This window comes from Bos mutus, chromosome 20 (assembly GCF_027580195.1).
Source record: "Bos mutus isolate GX-2022 chromosome 20, NWIPB_WYAK_1.1, whole genome shotgun sequence".
NCBI lineage: Eukaryota > Metazoa > Chordata > Mammalia > Artiodactyla > Bovidae > Bos > Bos mutus.
Window position 1 is genome coordinate 40,891,910 of NC_091636.1, and position 21,378 is coordinate 40,913,287.

At 43.2% G+C, this 21,378-nt stretch overlaps 1 long non-coding RNA gene across 1 annotated transcript; it reads left to right on the forward strand.

The window, feature by feature from the left end:
- The first annotated feature begins 4,134 nt into the window (after nt 1–4,134).
- On the forward strand, nt 4,135–20,209 carry LOC138984204 (uncharacterized). Its single transcript, XR_011461470.1, has 5 exons — nt 4,135–4,461; nt 6,873–7,019; nt 13,020–13,179; nt 15,178–15,336; nt 18,201–20,209. It is a non-coding gene; the product is annotated as an uncharacterized lncRNA (long non-coding RNA).
- The last annotated feature ends 1,169 nt before the right edge of the window (nt 20,210–21,378 follow it).

The window sequence follows — 21,378 nt, forward strand, 5'->3', positions numbered from 1 at the left end:
TCTGAGTGATACTATAATTAAAGCATCAGTTGAACTTTTTTCAACCCAGCACCTCCCAAACTTATTTAACTTTTGTACCCTTTTTCTATCCTGTGACCTTTTTTCCCTTATTCTACAAAATTAGTGGAATACACTTCTGTGTAAGGAACAGTACATAAAGATGAGAAAACTGAAGAATCTGCTGAGTAGCAGGTTGAACACAAAACTACTTAAGTCTAAAATGTATGTTCTTTCTGCAGTTCTGTGCACATACACACACACACAAGTACCGTTAAATCACGTGGAAGTTATATGTTAGACGTTCTAGTTGTAAGTTGACTTTTCCATTTTAAGTGTTACTTCCCTGGAGAACAGAGTTTTAAGTACTTGCTCTTGCAGATCTGTATATACCATGCAAAATTAAGTAGGATTAAACCCTGTTAAGACAATTTTGAATAAAGATTATATGAGACACGGAATGACCTCTCTTTTGAAAAATGGCAAGAAAAATGGTTTTCGTTTTCTCGTTGGCAGAGCCAATTGTGGAAGAAACAGTCACTCGGGAGATGTTTTCACTACAGTTCACACTCTCAGTACCTTTGTCTTCATTTGTAGAATGGCCAAATTATTACACAAGTACTCATATTTCCCTCTGGGCTGAATCAAGCTTCTGATTATTCAAAGCTGTGTGTCTTGAACTGTAGGTCAAATCTGAGCAATGGTTATTATTATCATTACCATTTTTATTGTTATGGATTCATAGTGTTGGACCCTAAGAATTGCCAGCAGGAACTTTGGGACCAAGGGAGAGACTTGGTTCCCTCTGGAAGCCTTACACTCTAAATTAGACTGAGTTGTATAACGGTTTTAGGCATCTGATATGGGACTTGCCAAATTTCATGGCTTCAGGCACACGGAATGCACATCCCTGTTCCAGGGAGGCTAAATATTTTTCCAAATCAGTAGATAAAACAAACTCCCTGACCTCAACTTGCTGCCTGGCGCCTGGAGTCCTGAGTAGCTGATGAAGAGTCCTGTCTGCTATCAAGTGACGGGACATACTCAGACTGGCTCCTGCCCTCGGGACCTCGTGGTACCTGATCCCGTCTCCATCTTCGGAGCTAACATTTTGGCCACAACTTCAAGATCCAAGTCCAGAGGGCAATGGGCCAGGGTTAGATACCATTAAATGCCATTGAACCAGCCTTGAAGGGCAACTGTGACTTCTTGGGGCATGAGGCAATGTGCTGCCGCTGGGGGCCGGTGAAAGCTGGGGATCGCAGACCCCGGGGAGATCGCTTCTTGAACGTCATATCTGAAGTGGAGAGGTGGCCACACCACTGTCTCGAGTAAATATGATGCACAGGTTTTAGACCTTACAGAAGCCAACCAAGCAGGGAGTAAATCCATCCAAGGGAACCTGAAGCTTCTGACCTGAGACTTGGTGGGGGCGGATTCCGTAACTACTCGACAGTGACATCTGCTGGCTGAGTTAGGCACTGCCACCTCGCAGACAAAACTGAATGAGCTAAGCTCTGAAGACTCAAAGGAATGCTAAATGAAGGGAGTGGGGGAAGTTCCCATGGGTGGTTAGAGAGAGGGAAAGAGGTGTGGGGGCGTGCGGGGAAGGGAGAAAGACAAAGCAGAAGGAAGATGGCGGAGATTTTAAAACATGGCAACCCACTCCAGGATTCTTGCCCGGAGAATCCCCATGGACAGAGGAGCCTGACGGGCTACAGTCTGTGGGGTCGCAAAGAGTAGGACACGACTGAGTGACTAAACACAGAAAGTGTTACAGACAATAAAAATTCATCTCATAATATCACCAAAGCCTTGGAGTCTTTTCCAGGAGAGATACTGGCCCTGCTAGGCTCTGTACCAGAACCTTTCTGTGTTTATCAGCTCATTCGGGCTTCCCTGGTGGTTCGGATAGTAAAGAATCTGCCTGCCAATGCAGAAGACACGGGTTCCATCCCTGGGCTGGGAAGATCCCTTAGAGAAGGAAATGGACTCCTATTCCAGTATTCTTGCCTAAGAAATCCCAGGGACAGAGGATCCTGACAGGTTACAGTCCATAGGGTCGCAAAGAGTCAGACACGACTTAGCAGCTAAACAACAACCGCTCATTACTTTGAGGTTTTTCCTCCCAGTCATTTCCATTTGCCCTTCAGATTCCTCTGCCTTTGCATCAGTGTACAAATGCCTGCTTTTCTCCCCACCTTCTCCTCTCCTTACCCCCAGTTCAGTTCAGTTCAGTTGCTCAATCATGTCTGACTCTTTGCGACCCCATGGACCCCAGGGAGGCTTAAGTTTTTCTATAGACAAGAGGCAGGCAAAGGACATAGGGGGAGGGGGATTCTGTTCCTAGAAGGCTCCATACAGTTCTGCTCAACTACAACCTCACATCCTACTTCATATCACTGTGGATCAGTTAGTGACTCAGGTCCCAAAGAACACATAACCCCATATCTTTCCAAACTGCTCTAAACCACGTAGCTACTCTTATCACCAAGACCACTAAACTGGCCTCACTTCTAATGTGGGCTCCTTCAGGGCACTGTTCACCCCACTGCAGGTCCTGACAGTTCACCTCTGATGGCTAGGAGGACACCCATTCCCACTCTGCATCCTTTAAGACCTACCTGGTACACTGCTACCCATACAGGTGATTTAGTTGCTAGTTCAGTTCAGTTCAGTCACTCAATCGTGTCTTTGCGACCCCAAGAACCACAGCATGCCAGGCCTCCCTGTCCATCACCAACTCCTGGAGTTCACCCAAACTCATATCCATTGAGTCAGTGATGCCATCCAACCATCTCATCATCTGTCATCCCCTTTTCCTCCTGCCCTCAGTCTTTCCCAGCATCCGGGTCTTTTCCAATGAGTCAGCTCTTTGCATCAGGTGGCCAAAGTATTGGAGTTTCAGCTTCAGCATCAGTCCTTCCAACGAACACCCAGGACTGATCTCCTTTAGGATGGACTGGTTGGATCTCCTTGCTGTCCAAGGGACTCTCAAGAATCTTCTCCAACACCACTGTTCAAAAGCATCAATTCTTTAGCACTCAGCTTTCTTTATAGTCCAACTCTCACATCCATACATGACTACTGGAAAAACCATAGCCTTGACTAGATGGACCTTTGTTGACAAAGTAATGTCTCTCCTTTTTAATATGCTGTCTAGGTTGGTCATAACTTTCCTTCCAAGGAGTAAGCGTCTTTTTAGTCCCTAAGTCATATCCAACTCTTGCGATCCCATGGACTGTAGCCCACCAGGCTCCTCTGTCTGTGGGATTCTCCAGACAAGAATCCTGTAGTGGGTTGCCATTTCCTTCTCCAGGAGATCTTCCTGACCCAGGATCAAACCCAGGTCTCCTGCACTGCAAGCAGATTCCTTACCAACTGAGCTACCAGGAAAGCCCATTCAAGTAGCCCTTGATAAATGTTTACTGTAGGAATGAATGATTGAGAGGCTTGTTTTAATTCTAGGACATCAGGGCATTGAAAAGGTTTTGCTCATAGCTATTGCAAGGCCCAAATACTCAAAACTGAAAACATGGAAATTAAAATTTCTGAAGAAAAACTGAATCTCTCTTCCTGGCCTTTTGTATCATTGTTTGTTTGAAAACAAACAACAACAACCATAAAAACTCCTTTTGGAAATTCATCTCGACTGAGATCACAACACAATGCTCTAAGTTTCTGTAATTTTCTGTTTAAGGAATTCAGTGAGTTTAAGTCCTTCAAAATGCTCAAAGATGACTCCTGTGCACAAGGGTCAGAAGTTGAATCATAAATTGGCATCATCTCCCAGAACTCAGACCAGGGACCTGCTTTGAAGAATCACAGCAGAAGGCTAAAAATTATAGCGTCAATTGACTCAGGAAAATACGTGAAATCCTGGTGGTTTGCTGCTAAAATTCTCCTTTTTCTATCAGTTTTCATTTGGTAGATAAAATGCATGTATGAAAGATAGCCTTTTTTGAACATAGTCACAAAGATTAGATGCACATGATGTCTAGGTATAAATACGCCTTTTCAGCCCCTTCATGTTTGCTGTGGAACTCTGGGGGAGCCTACAGGGATTTTAGGATTTTCGTGTTGTCTGAGACTGTTGAGTAATTATGAAAAATAAACTCTCCAAGCAAGATCTGATTGAATTATTTGGTCTCCTCCTTCTTGGCTCCTGTATTGTGCTCATAGGATGTCTGTCATTTGGAAGGAAGGGTGATGCAAGATGGAGTAAAGTCACGACCATCCAGGACCTCGAGAGGAAGATGGCACGTGAGCCATGTAGTCCACCAAGAGCGCCCAGCACACTTGGGTACTTGTTCTGGAGCACTGGGCAGGTAGCCGTGATTCACCGTGGTGCCACACACATGGAGACCAATGGGTGACGATTCCCAGCAAGGGGTCATCCTCTTCCGAAATCTTGAGGAGCCTCCTACATGGGGATCTATGCCGAGGGGTGGTCACTGCTGGCGGGTAAGTGGGGAATAGGGAAAAATAAATAAAAGGAGTTTAGAATTCTCTCTTGGGATAGAACTTAGAAGCTTTAGGTATCTTTCCTACCCAGGAACCAGGCAGCAAGGCAAGTCACTCCAGTGAAACCATTAACACGGACAATGTGGCCAAAGGATGACGTGCTTCCTGCTGTACTCAGTAACTCTCAGCTCTTTGTCATGTCCTAAGTCTTAGGAAAGCTTCTCTGCAGTGACACGAACTCGGCCGTGCTGTTGGTCTGAGTGGAAGGGTCTTGCTTCCCTGTTAAGGCCAGTTTTGTTAAAGGGGGAACAAGACTCCCCACCCGTACCACTACCCACCCCCACAGGTGGAGTTGGGGGTGCATATGAGAGAGCCCTCATGTGACAGTGGGACTTGGGGGACAAATATCAGGGCTATTGGATCTGACTGTTCCTCCTCTCCAGGAAATTCTGTCCTCACCTTGAATGATAGCTTTTTGTTTATTTTATAAAATCAGGGGCAGGGAGCAATTACTCAAAGACACCACATTTTCCCAGATGAAATGATCTGATATATAAAATGAAAAAAGTTGTTACAGACTGAACTGTGTCCCCCTAAAACTCAAATGGTAGAACCCTAACCCTGCCCCCATGACAGGAAATGCCTAGTCACTCAGTCCTGTCCAACTTTGTTACCCCATGGACTGCAGCCTGCCAGACTCCTTTGTCCATGCAATTTTTCCGGTTAAGAATACTGGAGTGGGTTGCCATTTCCTCATCCAGGGGATCGTCTGGACCCAGGGATCAAAACCGAGTCTCCTGTGTCTCCTGCACATGGGCAGATTCTTTACCGCTGAGTCATCAGGAAAACCCTTGAGGGGAGATAGGACTTTTACGTGAAAGTGAAAGTCATGTCCAACTCTTTGTGACCCCATGGACTGTAGCCTGCCAGGGTCCTCTGTCCATGGAATTCTCCAGGCCAGAATACTAGAGTAGGTAACCATTCCCTTTTCCAGGGGATCTTCCCAACCCAGGGATTGAACCCAGGTCTCTCTCATTGCAGGAGGATTCTTTACCATCTGAGCCACCAGGGAAGCCCTTTAAACAGGTGATTAAAGTCAAATGAGGTCATAAGTCTCATAGGACTGTGTCCATGTTTCCATTTATTCACCTGGTCTGTGGTGTTTTGCCATGGCAGTCCATGCGGACTAATCCAGAAGGCAGGACTGATCCAGAAAGCAAAAACTGATCCAGAAGGCAGAGTAATCCAGAAGGCAGGACTGATCCAGAAGGTTCTAGAACATGTCTTGCCCTTTGCTGAGGTGCCTGTTAAAACTTGGGCTTTCCTCATAGCTCAGTCGGTAAAGAATCTGCCTGCAATGCAGGAGACCTGAGTTCAATTTGTGGGTCAGGAAATCCCCTGGAAAAGGACATGGCAACCCACTCCAGTATTCTTGCTTGGAGAATCCCATGGACAGAGCCTGGCAGTCTGCAGTCCAAGGGGTCACAACAGTAGAACACGACTTAGCGACTAAACCACCACCACCTGTTAAAACTTGACCTCTTTACAGGCTAGTGTAAATTCTCCAAGGACTGACCCCCTGGAGAAAGAAGCATCTAACAAACTTGCTATTGGCTTGAACAAAGACTCCTGGAGGAAAGGCACTCCCTGATTGAAAGACAAGAGCAGTTGTGTGGTTTAGCAGCACTTCCTTTTCCAGAAAACATCCACATTTTGAGGGAGAATCAATTCTTGTATCTGTAAACACCTCGATGGCTTTTTGCAGATTTCTCAGTAAGCTCTGTATTCTTGCCTGCATCCTGGAGGGACTTTCAAATGCTTAGCTTGTTGCCCAGAAAACACTAGCCCTTCGGCTATTATTTGTCAACTTCAGCTGAACTTCAGAAGAAAATATCAATGACTGCATTTCTGAATTCTGAACTTGCTGAGGGCAGGAATGAGAGTGTTGGATTTATTCCCCTGTCCGCCCCCCCCCCACCCCGCCCCGGGGCACTTAATAGAGGGCATGCATTTGTCTTTCAGTAAGTGTTTGTTTAGACTTGACCTTTAACAAAACAAACACCCAGCCATTTGAAATATCTAGTGAAGACTGCTAGTTAGTTCTTTTCACGTTTGAATGAGCTTTTCTCATGTGTGCCTCAGTTTGACTCAAGTTTCTCAATCTGTTTTTCTGTTTTTCTTTTTAACATTCCTGGCGTTATGTCAATAGAACACTATAAAACAGCAGTCTTAAGACAATCAGCAGAACATCTGAGTCACAACTAAGACCCAACCCAGGAATTTGAAATGCAAATAAACCATTTTTTTCCTGAATTTTCTAAATCAGAAGTACATAGTAAATACAATCCAGTAATACAAATGGTTAAAGAGACTGGAACTTTAACTTAAGCTTTGTTGTTGTTTTTTTACAGTGTTGAATTCATAAAACACTTTCTGCATGATGCTGTTTCCTTTCAATAATTTGAAAGCTATCTCTAACCCTTGTGAGTCAGAAGAACAGACTGAATCAGAAATGCAATAACTTTGATCACATAACAGCACAATGATCATATGTTAAGGTAAGTGATGTCTCTAAACTGTTTTCCCTTCATCCATTGGTGGAGGTTGGTGGTTTAGTCACTAAGTTGTATCCAACTCTTGAGACCCCATAGACGTAGCCCTCCAGGCTTCTCTGTCAAGAATACTGGAGTGGGTTGCCATTCCCTTCTCCAGGGGACCCTCCCAACCCAGAGATGGAACGTGCATCTCCTGCATTCAGGTGGATTCTTTACCACTGAGCCGTCGGGAAGCCCCTTCATCCATTGCTTTTGCTGAAATGCTTGTGTTGTTACTTTGAGACATCTCCCCGTACCATGATTTTGAAGTCATACGATAAGGATTTGTGGGGTCCACACTGGGGCATGGAAACACTTCTGCTCTTCCTTATCTGTGAATGAAATGTTGACACATACAACTCAATGATCCCTGGGGAAAATCATTGCTTCTACTTTAAACTCCTTCACGTTTGGAGGCTGATTCCTATTGTTCTCTGTCAGCCTGTGCACACACTGAAAACCCCTCTTGACTTTTGACCCTTAAAAAAAAAAAAAAAGAGCAGCTTGTGTTTTTGTTTTGGGGGTTTGTTTTTCTCTCCTGCCACCATCTCCTTTGTTTAGTCTGCCCATTTCTAGACACTCATGCCGAGTTCTGGCCTCTTCCAGTCCACATTCCTACAATCTCCTCTCTCCACTCAGAAGCTGACCACATGGAAGTTGTTTCAAGTGCAGTGGTTTGGTTCATCTGCAGAATTTGAAAACTAGGGGCTTGTGGGCTCATCTAACATTAAATTTTTAAAATTCAGGGACTTCCCTGGTGGTGCAGTGGTTAAAACTCTGTGTTCCCAATTCAAGGGGCTTGGGGTTCAATCCCTGGTCAGGGAACTAGACCCCACACGCTGTAACTAAGACTCAATACAGACAAATAAATAAATATTAAAATAATAATAATACAAGTAAAAAATAAAATAAAAATTCTTTATCCGTGTCAAAAAAAAAGAAAAGATCTGGCACCCCTGGGCCAACCTCTGGCCAAAGCAGAGTAGCAGCTGCTCTTTAGACCAGGCGTCCACTGCTCAGTCTAACCCAGACCCCACAGATCCCCTAGCATAGCCGGCCCCCAGCTCATTTTGCTTCCCTCTCTGGTTTCTGAAGGCCTTTGAGTCCGAGGCCTCTTATCTGCATCCAGGGTTGCTCTGTGGACCAGGGGAGGACAGTAACACCCACCCACATTCCAGGTCACTAATCCAAACCTGCACAGTCCAGCACGCCAGCCACTGGCCTCACTGAGTGTTTAAAACATGGCTAAGGTGGCACAGACAGATTTTAGTTTAATTTTTTTATAATGGTTTAAAATAATAGCATATTGGTCAGTGCAGGTCTAGACCAAGAGAGATCATAAGATTGAAAGACTTTGTTACTCACACAGGACTGTTGCTCTATTATTAAGCTACTTAACTTCTCCGAGTCTCAATTTTCTCTTCTATGGAAAGGGAAGATATCAGTAACAGCACTGTGGAAGTGAAATGAGCGTCTCCTATAAGCGCACGTACGGTAAACAATGTATAAGAGATCTTTCTTGCTTTTCTCCTTTTGGGAGCCTAGGCAAGCAGTCGGGCAAGCAGCTGATCAAACTAGCTGGTTCTGTGCTGCAACCAGCCATATTCCCTCACACGTTTCCTTTCCACACATGAGAAAATTGAGGCTCTGAGAAGTTAAGCAGCTTGATAAACGCCCCCATGCTCATGAGTGGCAGACATAAGACTGAAATCCAGGTCTCCTGACATCAAATTCGATGGTGATGTCACAGGTGAGGACATTATAAAAAGAGAACACTGCTGCTGCTGCTAAGTCGCTTCAGTCGTGTCCGACTCTGTGCAACTCCATAGACGGCAGTCCACCAGGCTCCCCAGTCCCTGGGATTCTCCAGGCAAGAGTACTGGAGCGGGTTGCCATTTCCTTCTCCTGGGGAATCTTCCCAGCCCAGGGATAGAACCGGCATCTCCTGTGACTCTGGCATTGGCAGGTGGATTCATTACCACTGAGCCACCTTGGAAATCCCTCACCCAGGGCAGAGCTGAATTTAAACCCCCACTGACAGCCCCAACATGCTGCCCTTTCTGGATCTTTCACTCCCCAGACAGACACGTGTAGGGAGAAAATACATGTTTTCTTTACTCAGTTCTCTCCTTCAGCCTTTCAATTTGTTATTTCTTTTCTGTTTGGAATCAACAACTGAGCAGTGATAGCCTAAGTAGACTTCACCTTGTCCTTGACAAATCAAGAGAAGGTGTAAAGGACAAAGCAAGTGGGATGTGACTGAGAAGGGTGGGCAGTGGGAAGGCTGGTGAGGTCTTGGCCGAGGACCTGCTGTTGGCTCCACGCCTCCCACTGCGTCTCCTCAAACCCAGGTACTTAGAGTGCCTGAGGCCTGAGGGGACCTGTGGTCTGGGTTGACGTCACTGCCCTTACCTTTGGACGGATGGCTCACCCTGGGCCTTGACCAGAAGCTGCAAGAGTGGGTGGGAGCAAGACGGAATTTGGAAGAAATCTGGGTTTGGAATACAATCTTTGAGCACACCCTCTCTCCTCGGCTTCCTGGGAGTAAACGCAAGACTTTGTTACAAATCATAAACGTATGAACAGTGAGAGGGAATTGCTCGTGGTCTTGGCTGTGCTGAGGTGAGTTAAGGGCCATGGGCAGGAGCACGGAAGTGTTGGGGCAGACACAGCCCCATGAATGGAGGACGTAACTCCCTATACAGCCAATAAGGTAGTGATGCTGTAATTAGTAAGGGCGTCTCTAGGGAGAATGCCCAGGAAATTGAGCCAGCCTCCTAGGGAGACTTCCCCCACACAACCCCTGGGGACCCCCAGGTGGATTTTACCTGGAAACTGATGGGTTTCCTCATGTCAAAAGAAGTGTAGATTCCTATTTAGCTCTCAAAAAATAAAACTAGATGACCTCCCTGAACAAGAAACTCCAGCTTGATGTATGGAGAGTTACTTCAACTTCCCCACTTCCAAAAATAGAATTGTTTGTCTCATGAAGTCACAGTGGCCTTCCATTGCTTCAAATGTTTCAGCACAAAGCAGATCTAATGGGCGGGTCAGACAAGGGGTCCCTGGGTTGGGTGTGAGCTTTGGCTGGTTGACCTGTAAGGGTCTTATATAAATTAGAGAATATTGGAGCTAGAAAAGCACATCTTCAAAAGTAATCCTGGGACTTCTCTGGCGGCCCTGTGGTTGAGATGCTGCACCTCCACCGCAGGGGGCACGTGTTCGATCCCTGGTCAGGGAACTAAGATCCCTCATGCAGAGCAACAGAAGGAAAAAAAAAGTAATCCTTTGAGACAGATTGTTCTAAAGCTTCAGTCCACTTTTTTTCTTGACAACTAGACTTCTTTGTCTGTCTTTACTGAGCTAAAAGGCATTTCTCATCCCAATGCCTGCTCCACAGACACCTCTGGCAACAGAGCTTCAGTTTTCAATGTCTCACAAATCTTAGAGTCAGCAAGTTTCATGGAAATCCTCAGAAAGTAAGTTAGAGTCCACGGCACACCTCTGAGCACGTGAACGGGGTGAGGTTTCTTGAGTGTGTGGGGATGTGAGGAGAACCAAGAATAAAAGGATGCTTCTCTTCATGGCACTATCACTGACTGATCAGCTCTGAAGAAAAATCATGAAGAGAAAAGGAAAGAAAGGTGTGGAACTGGTTCTTGCATTCATGTCTAGAGCACAGAGGAATCCAGTCAGGCCTTCAGTAGGACCTAGTTTGTTGCCTGACAGCAAAAAGAGACTAGGTTTCACAAAAGTCTAAAGGTCTAGTTATACAAGGTCTTAGGTAATAGGCTTATCCTCTGAAAATATTAGGTTTACATTTTTGTTTTCAGTTTTGGATAACTATAACCAAAAAATATAGATGATAAATGTTGGTGAGAACGTAGGAAGGTTGGAATCCACATACATTGTTAACGTGCTGCGTGCTGTGCTTAGTCACTCATTCGTGTCGGACTCTTTGCAACCCCATGGTCTGTAGCCCACCAGGCTCCTCCATCCATGGGTTAGGCAAGAATACTGGAGTGGGTTGCCATTTTCTCCTGCAGGGGATCTTCCTGACCCAGGGATCGAATCTGCATCTCTTACAGCTCCTGCATCGGCAGGTGGGTTCTTTACAACTAGTGTCACCCGGGAAGCCCTACGCTGCTACCAAGAACATACAATGTTTCAGCCACTTTGGAAAGCAGTTTGGCATTTCCTCAAAATGTTAAACACACATTGTGTTAACATGCATTTGTGCATGCTAAGTCACTTCAGTCATGTTTAACTCTTCGTGACCCTATGGACTGTAGCGCACCAGGCTCCTCAGTCCAAGGGATTTTCCAGGCAAGAAGGGTGGAGTGGGTTGCCATGCCCTCCTCCAGGGGCTCTTCCCGACCCAGGTACTGAATCAGTGCCTCTTTACGTCTCCTGCATCGGCAGGTGGGTTCATTACCCCTAGCACCAACTGGGAAGCCCTGAGTTAACATATGACCCCACAATTCCACTCCTAGGAGATACCCAAGAGAACTGAAAACATATGTATGCAAAAACCTACAGACAAATGTCCATAACAACATTATTCACAACAGCCAAACAAACCAAATGCCCATCAACTCATAAATGAATAAACCAAAGTGGCATATATCCACACAGTGGAATATTATTTGCAATAAAAAGGAATAAAGTACCGATAAATGGTATAACATGAATGAACCTTGAAAACTTTAGAAAAAGCCAGACCCAGAAGTTTGTACTTTGGGGAATTCCATTTATATGATATGTCCAAGATAGGCAAACCCAAAGAGACAACCAACAAACAGGGAAGTGGCAAATGGCTGTGGGGAAAGAAGAGGCATGACTCCTCTTGGGTACAAGATTATCCCTCCATCCAGCACGTCATACCAACTAGAACACTTTTTCTCTCCATTTATCCTGTGACTGGCTTCTCCATGAGGTCTCACCTCACTTGTCATGCATACAAAGTCCTTCTCTGACCAGTGGAACTAACATTGCTTTCTTCTCCAGGTTTCCATCCGTTTATGCAGTTGAATTTTTGCACCTCTTCTCATTTTCCAAAATTCTCCAGTGTATTTGTTCATTAGCTTGCTGTCTGTCTCACCCACTAAAACTTCTCTGTCTGATACAGAGGCCACATTTCAAGAGTTCAGTGGCCACATGTGACCAGCAGCTGTTGCCTGTTGTGCAGAAAGCATCGCCCACACCTCGGGAAGCTCTCTTGGGTAGTGCCGCACTAGTGTAAGCACCCTCAGAGCAGGGTCCTAATTTTCTTGGTCACTGCAAGATGTCTAGCATCTAGAACAGTACCTGGCACATGGTAGACTCAGTAAGGAATAAGCAATGACAATGAACTGAATGAATGAATGAACTGGAAGTGGAAAGGAGATAAGGGAATGCTGAAAACAGCCTGAACAGGACAGAAAATAGGAGTAAGAAAATGAGACATTTGTTCAGATTCTTCTCACCATTCTCTACTTCAATATTTCATGCGGAGACTGTCAACGATGATGGTCTCCATAGAGGACATTTTTTCTTAATTTCTTTCCTACATTTTCCTGTTGCAGAATGTGTCCAGTCTTATAATTTGACACAAAATAGCATACCACTGTGAAATACATAGAATGCAGTGAAGTTTATGGATTTACTATTAATTTCATTATCTCCAATCTATTCAGTGAAGAGTACTACTAACAAGGTAAAAATTTAATTTAAAAAGAAACTTTGATGGGACTTTCCTGGTGGTCCAGCAGTTAAAACTCTGCATTCTCAGTGTAGGGGTTCTGGGTTTGATTCCTGGTCAGAGAACTTGATTCCACCTGCTACAGCTAAGACCCACTGCCACCAAATAAATTAAAAAAAAAAAAAAAACAATAAATTTTAAAAGAGCCTTTGACTCTTGAAGAATTTTTAAATAATCCTTTGTTTCATCAAACTTACAATCTAAGAATTGCATTTATTTTATAGCTTTTTTTCTTTTACTAATATTGAATGCAAACTCCAAGAGATGGTGAAGAACAAGGAAGCCGGGCACGCTACAATCCATGGGGTCTCAAAGAGTCAGACATGACTTAGTGACTGAACAACAATAACGAGACTATAAGATAAAAATAAAATACTAAACAAGGTAGGTGACATTCCCTTGTTTTCCCAGTTTGCTGTTGTTTTTTGTTTTCTTTTGGTTTGGTTTGTGTTTTGTTGAGTTTGGGGGGTTTTTTACAAATTTTTACCCAAGATCTGATTGTAACTTTGCTACCACCTTCTGGCAAAATAATGAATATCTTATTATCCTTAATTAGAATTAATTTCCACAATTTTGTTTATTTGGTATTTTATGTTTATTTTATCCACATCTATCATAGCTAAAACCAAAAGCTGTTAAAAGGGAGGCTTCCCTGGTGGCTCAGTGGTAACTAGGCAATACCACCTTAACCAAGCTGTCAAATTTGGCACCATTTAATGGGACAAATAAACATCATGTACCTCCTGATAAAATGTACCAAGATAGTTACTTCCCTACTTTGGTATCCTTGCCAAAAATGCAGAATTAAATGTATCAGCATACATCAGATAACTCATATTGAGAGATATTCTACAAAATAACCAGCCAGTATATCTCAAAATGTCAAGGTCCAGAATGATTGAGTAGGTGTTTCAAATTAGAGGAGACCCAGGAGGCAAAATGAAAAAATGCAAAAATGTGTGATCCTGGATTGACTCCTGGACCAAAAATAAGAACATGATGGAATGATAACACAATTTGATTAATGTCTGTAAGATTACATAACTGTACTATATCAGTATTAGTTTTCTGATGTTTATAATTATATGGTCATTATATTAGATACTGACGTTTTAAGGGCTTCCCTGGGTCTAGTGGTTGAGAATCAGCCTTCCAAGGCAGGAGACACGGGTTGGATCCCTGGTCCAAGAAGATCCTACATGCCCAGAGCAACTAAGTCTTGTGCCATAACTATTGAGCCAGCGCTCTAGAGCCCGGGAGCTGCAACCCACTGAGTTCACGAGCCACAACTACTGAAGCCCAAGTGCTAGAGCCCTTGCTCCCAACAATGAGAAGTCCTTGCGATGAGAAGCCAGAGCACTGAAAGGAAGAGTAACCCCATTTGCCACAACTAGAGAAAGCCTGTAGCAATGAAGACCCATAAATCTTTAAAAACAAAATTAAGGATCTGAGTGGAGTGCTTATAGAAATCTATAGTGTTGCTTCTGTATCTTTTTAAAGTCTGAAATTATTTCAAAAAGAATTTAAAGGTTTTTAAACTACAGATTGAGGTCTGTAGGGCCCTCATTAAGCCTCTGAGTTACTGTCACTTATAGCATTCCTGGTCACTTTCTCCTTATGTCTCAAAGATGACTTCACCCACTCAATATCCTAGTCTTTCTTTTCCCTGACCTATTCATCTAAAGCAAATTTTCTGCCTCTTCTCGGCCATCTCTGAAATCTTGAATTCAAGTACCCAAATTATAGCTTTTTACCCAAAGTCCCAGCCCAAAAATTCTTTGAGTTCACTGAGACATCCAGTCCACTAATAATACCATTTTTCCAGTATCCATCACCTACCCCTCCCCCCCCACATCATATACTACCCTCCTCCTTTACCCAACTTCCAGATCCAACACTTAGATATTCTCTTGCAAACACTCAACTCCCTTGGCCATCTCAGCTTCTGTTCCACTCACCTGCAAGACTCAATACTCCTTAAACTATCTACAGAAACAGCTAACATTGCTGGTGGGGAGTTGGGGTTGGGGGGTGTGGAATCTTACAAACATGCCTACTGGCCCATTTAAAACCACAAATACAAACGGACACTAATTCTCAAGTGGAAACTAACACAACCAGACACCCTCTTTTCAAAGTCTCAGTCCCAGTATTGGAATCAAGATCTTTGGTTATATTTCATTGCTGGCATTCCAATAATCATTGGGAAAGGAAGACAGTCAAAGTGTGACACAGAATGTCTTTGTGATTTATTTCTTTTTCATCCAGATAATTGTATTGTATTGTCATGATGCAAACAGAAAAAAAATTTTTCATCTAGACTTTGTAAAATGAATTCCAATCTTTCACATCTTTTTTTTTTTTAATTATTATTATTTGCAGGCATCACCCAGATCACCCAGTCTTCTTAGAGATTCTTTCTGACATTGCTCCAAGATCATGTCCCAAATTCAGAAAGAACACTTGGAAATGATTTGTGTCTGTCACGTAAGAGATACCTATTTGGTCTCCAGCCTGTTTGGTACCTGGATTTCTGAAGTGGTAAGTGTCTTGCTGTTTGCTAATGAGATGACTGGGAGCTCCTGGACAGCCTCAGGGTGGGGGCTGATTGCCAAGGGAACCAAGCTAGTGATTAGAGAGTTGGAACTTTCAGCTCCACACCTTAATCTCTGGGGAGGAGAGATGATCAAGTTAATCACTATAGGCCAACGATTTAATCAGTTGTGTCTACAGTAATGGGGTCTTCATAAAAAATAAATGAAAATAAACCCTAAGCGAAGGGGTGTGGCGAGCTTCTGGGTTGTTGAACACATGGAGGTGCCAGGAGGCCCTGTTCTCCACCCTGGGCATCTCCTCCATCTGGCTGTTCCTGAGTTGTATCCTTGTACAATGCACTGTAATCTAGTGAGTCAACTGTTATTCTGATTTCTGGAGCTGTTCTAGCAAATTATCAAGCCTCTAGTTTATAGCTGGTCCATCAGAATCACAGGTGACAATCTGGACGTGTCAGCATCTGAAGTGGAGGAGGGAAGTCTTGAGGGCCTGAGCTCTTAAACCTCTAAGATCTGACTCTAATTCCAGGCAGTGTCAAAACTGATTTAAAGGACCCATAGTTGGTGTCTATAAATAACTGGAGAATTGCTTGCTGTAAGGCAGGGATAAAAATTCGTATTACGAGACCAGACGAGTTTTTCCACACCAGTTTTTCCCTAACACCAGTGCCTAACACAAAGCGTGGTACTGGTCCAAAATGAATTAAGTACAGAAACTGAGAGTAGGTGCCCAGAAACACTTTACAGGAACTTGACATTGGTGCAACATCCAAGCTTGGGGTCAGCAGCAAAGGGCGGAGACCACTCAGGTATTTGTCTCCCTCTCAGGGGGAGCTGCTGGAGAAGGCAATGGCACCCCACTCCAGTACTCTTGCCTGGAAAATCCCATGGATGGAGGAGCCTGGTGGGCTGCAGTCCAGGGGGTCGCTAAGAGTCAGACACGACTAAGCGACTTCACTTTCACTTTTTACTTTCATGCATTGGAGAAGGAGATGGCAACCCACTCCAGTGTTCTTGCCTGGAGAATCCCAGGGACGGGGGAGCCTGGTGGGCTTCCGTCTATGGGGTCGCACAGAGTCAGAAACGACTGAAGCGACTTAGCAGCAGCAGCAGCAGCAGCAGGGGGAGCTGCAGGCCTGAGCCAAGCAGGAGTCACAAACAGCAGGACCTGGAGCATATGCAAAAATCTAAAAAATGTAAGCATTTCCTTTTATAACCTGTAGTTTTGACAATGATGTTGATTTTTAATCAGGTTGTTTTTTTCAGTTTATGGTTTTATACTGCCACCTAAATTGGGAAAATAATTTATATTGTTTATTAGCTTGTTTATTTTAAAAGATCTAATAGGAATGTTTACAATCATGATAGTAGATAAATTTTGGCAGTTTGGTTATTTATCAGTCATTTTTTTTTTTAGTTTGAAATACTTTGCAACTTTCAGAAGAGTTGCAAGAATAGTACAAAGAATCCCCATAAAACCTTTAACCAATTTTTAATATCTCACTAATTTGCGTCATAATTTTGTGTGTACTTATTAATATAAAATCAGATGTTCTAGTATGCTTATTGATGGAACAAAAAATGTGAATGACATAAAAGCTAATGGTTTAACATCAAGAATATTATCTTTATTATATGATTCTTTATTATATGATAATACAAAAGCTGATCATAAACAACTATTATCATTTGCTGAAGTACAGTGGTTACTGAAATGGGAAGTTTTGCTAAGAATGTTTGAACTCAGGAACAAACTCTTAATTTTAAAAGTTGGTTTCTTAAGTGGAAAAAGAATTTGAAAAGGAATAAATACATGTATATGTATAACTGAATCACCTTGCTGTACACCTGAAACAAATACAACACTGTTAATCAACTGTGCTCCAATATAAAATAAAGAGTTTAAAAACATAAAAATAAAAGTTTGGTTTTGCTTTTTAAAGATATAATTTAAACAGCTATGTTTACTTATTTGCCTGATAGCTTCAGTACTTTAAATGATGTTAATGCTTTCATGCAACTTTTTCAATGGCAAATAAGATCTAATGGTTATAACTTGGAAAAACAAAATTTATAGACTGCAATAACATTTGCCATAACTTAACATTTATCAATGAATACTTTAGATAATGGATGGAATGTTTTTAATTATATTTTCATCAAAAGATGCAAATGTATCTTGATTTCATTTCTTTCATCAATATATAATTTACTTTTAACTATAACAATACAGAGTGAATTGTTAGAATTGACTACTTACGAAGAATTGAAGCTCAGTTATGGAAATATAGCTTCACTTGCTTCACTATACATTAAGGTAAAATGTAGTATCTTGAACCTGTCCCTGTGAACTGACTTCTCTACTATATATGTTATGAAAACAGAACATAGGAACAGTTGATATATACATTAATCCCTGCCAGTAATACTGTCATCAATCCAATTTAGATTAGATAAGTTTTAATAAGTGAGAAACAAGTTCATTTAACACATTAAAAGCCTATTATTTCTACACAGTAAACATTGATACACATTTACATCAAATACTTGGTACAAAACTTAAACAATGATACATATAGTGTTTGTTCAACACTTCATTCAGGCATTTAACATGAGGAACTAGAATCTCACTCTGTTTAGCTCTGTTTACACTCACAGTGAATTGTGTGTACAGTTATTTTCTTTGCCCTATGTTCTGTTTGTTCTGATTATAAAATGCTGTGTGTTGACTCCTTAAAAAATCGCAACTTGTGTTTTCTGTGTACTTTTATATAACTTTTCTAATAATTTTTCATTGTATTTTGCAAACATATTGGCCACAACCAATTGGAAATGACGAATGTTTCACTACAGATAATTTGTGCAGCATGGCTACGCCTTGGACATTCCCTAGATTACCACTAGATGGTGACCAAGGATCTTCTCCCTGACGGCTTGCATGATCTTTGGAATGGCTCCTCCAATTGAGAAAGAAGGCATTTCATGTGCTAAAGCTTCTCCAGTGTAGTCTGGCAGAATTGTCAGACCTTTCCTATTTGTAAAGCCCATACAGAAGGCAATTCAGTCTCCCTTGTATGGAATGTGCTGCGTGCCAAGTCACTTCAGTTGTGTTCAACACTGTGCAACCCCATGGACTGTAGCTCGCCAGGCTCCTCTATCCATGGGATTCTCCAGGCAAGAATACTGGAGTGGGTTGCCATGCCCTCCTCCAGTCTTCCCAACCCAGGGATCAAACCTGTGTTGGCAGGCAGGTTTTTTACTACTAGGGCCACCATATGTAAGTGTTGAGATTGACTGATACAAATGAAGATATGGATGTTCATATTAATATGTTTTGCCAATTGTTGATAGGCTTCCCGCATGCACAGAAGCTTAACCATAGACCAAAACAATTGAAACAATTGCCATCACATCTGCCCATGACACTTACTGCCACTCGCTCAGGAACCACTCACAGAAAGTTTCTGTATTTAAAAATAAGCTGTAGGAGTTCCCTGGTGGCCTGCTGGTTAGGATTCTGGACTGTCACTAACTGCCATGGCCCAGGTTCAATCCGTGCTTGGGGAATGGAGATCCTGCAAGCCATGTGGTATGGCCAAAATAAATAAATTAAATAATAAAAATAAACTTGATGCTATTACAAAAGCACAAATAAAATATGCCAAAGCTTCCCATTTATGAGAACCCAACCCTGATGAGCCTCCATAATCTACAACCAGAGCAATTCATTCCTTCAGCCACTGGAAGAGTGATAAAGACCTGCTTATCACCATTTTCATAAACTGCCAAGGCCTTTAGCTTTCAGCACATTCCTCCCCTGTAAAAAGACCTGTACCAATGGGGCAGAGGAGGCTTCCCTGGTGGCTCAGCGGTAAAGAATCTGCCTGCAATGCAGGACAGCTGGGTTGAATCCCTGGGTCACGAATCCCCTGAAGAAAGAAATGGCAACTCACTGCAGTATTCTTGCCTGGGAAATCCCATGGACAGAGGAGCCTGGTGAGCTACAATCCATGGGGTCGCAAAGAGTCGGACAAGACTCAGCGACTAAACAACAATCATGGGGCAGACAAGAAGAATGAAAACCTGTCTTTGGCCAAAAGTTTTATCATCCCCTGTAATAAATTATTCAGGCTTCCAGGTCAGCCACTTGTGGCTGGACTCCTGATGTCCAGCTTGGTTTTCCTGCCTTGGGGACTTACGCTGTCCACTCTTCAAGGTGGCCAACATCTTCTATCACCTTTCGAGTGAACAGGAGCTTCCTCATCGCCTTATCTAATTCTGACCTCATCTGTTTAAGCCATCTGGCAACCAGCTTTGGGAGTTGAACATGCTGGAAACCTCTGTCAAGGGCAGTGTGTGGCAGACTGGCGGCCCCTGGTAATTACCCCTGCACAGCAGAAGGCAGTCACCCACTGATGGCAGTAGTCACGTTCCCCTGACAGCCATGAGCCTCTTTGGTACTGAGATGGGACAAAGAGAATATGTAGCCGTGTACTAGAGAGGTTTGCCTGATTAAATTAAGGGGCCCAAACTTTGAAAAACTCTTCCTTCTTGGATTGATGATTCCTAGTTGATGATTTTAGGAAATGTTTACTTTATTAAAGGTTTTTAAAATTAAGTACCATTTATTTATTTGGCTGTGTTGGGTCTTCATTGCTGGGCAGGCTTTTCTCTAGTTGCGGTGCACGGGCTTCTCTTATTGGGGAGCACAGGCTCTAGGGCGTTCAGGCTTCAGTAGCTGCGGTACCCAGGCTCCAGAGCTCAGACTCAGTAGCTGCGGTACATGGGCTTAGTTGTCCAGTCACACGTGGGACTCTCCGAGACCAAGGATCAAACCTGTGCCTCCTGAACTGGCAGGTGGATTCCTATCCACTGTGCCACCAGGGATACCCAGGAAATGTTTACTTGTGGCCATTGATATGATTGTTTTTAGAAGCCACATAGTGCAAGAGGAACAAACACTCTAAGTGAATCAAGTCTTTTGCAAGGTCAAAGACCAAGGTTTAAAGACATATTTCCTTTGATTCTAATCTAGAGGTCTGGGCAACAGAGACTCTTCATCCCCAAAACAGTTCTCTCTGTTAACTGTATCTGCCAATTACCAGTCAGTTTCCCATTAGATTATTCACGAAAGTGTGGGTAAAGATCAGGAAAACCAGAGGGTAACCATGCTCTAACCCTGGGCTACTAATAATAGAGGAGCTGTCACATCCCACCACCAAAAGGTGAAGGACAAGAGCAGTTACGGGAAACCCAACAGAAGAAACTCACAGGCAAGCAGCAGTGATGAGAAACACTGCCAGCCCGATGTGACCCCAACTCCACCTCACTTTCCTTCCATCAGGGACCAAATCCAACCAGAAACAAGAGAGCACAGCCTACTGATATAATCTATCAATATCAGCCTCCCAGGACAGAGAACAAGGTGCAATGGGTCTGGCGAGATAGAACATATTGTTATGTACATATATGTATACAAGTATATGTGTGTGCATCTGTGTCTCAGTCTGTGTGTGTGTACATATGCACTCCGGAAGACAGGTAGGTGGGTAGGCAGACAGAGATAGATACATAGACAGGGATGAGATAGAGACAGAGCTAGAGCTACCACCCAAGACTTTTTGCCTTCAGCATCCTTTCTGGTCCTTCACCTAATGGAAAGATCGAGCCCCTGTCACAGAGGAGGCGTGAAGTTCTATCAGCTACCATGTCAGTACTAGTTGCTATCCATTTTCTTATATTCCCATCTAGAGAAAGGGGAGGGAGACAAGTATTTACACAAAACAGTTATGATACTCCTGACATCAAAAGGCCTCTGTTGGTCGCTGTAGCTGCCTTTTCCCACGGCCCATTCTATGTGCCCCTTAACCTTTCCCAGCATCTTGGCTGGATCAGGATTACTTACCAGATGGCAAGTCCAAACTCTTCATTGCTACAGTGTTTGAGTCCTTTTCTCTAAAGGTCATTGCAGTTTTTCACTCACCAGGACAACTGATCAAGGGAGTATAAAATATCAATAAATGCCCAAGAC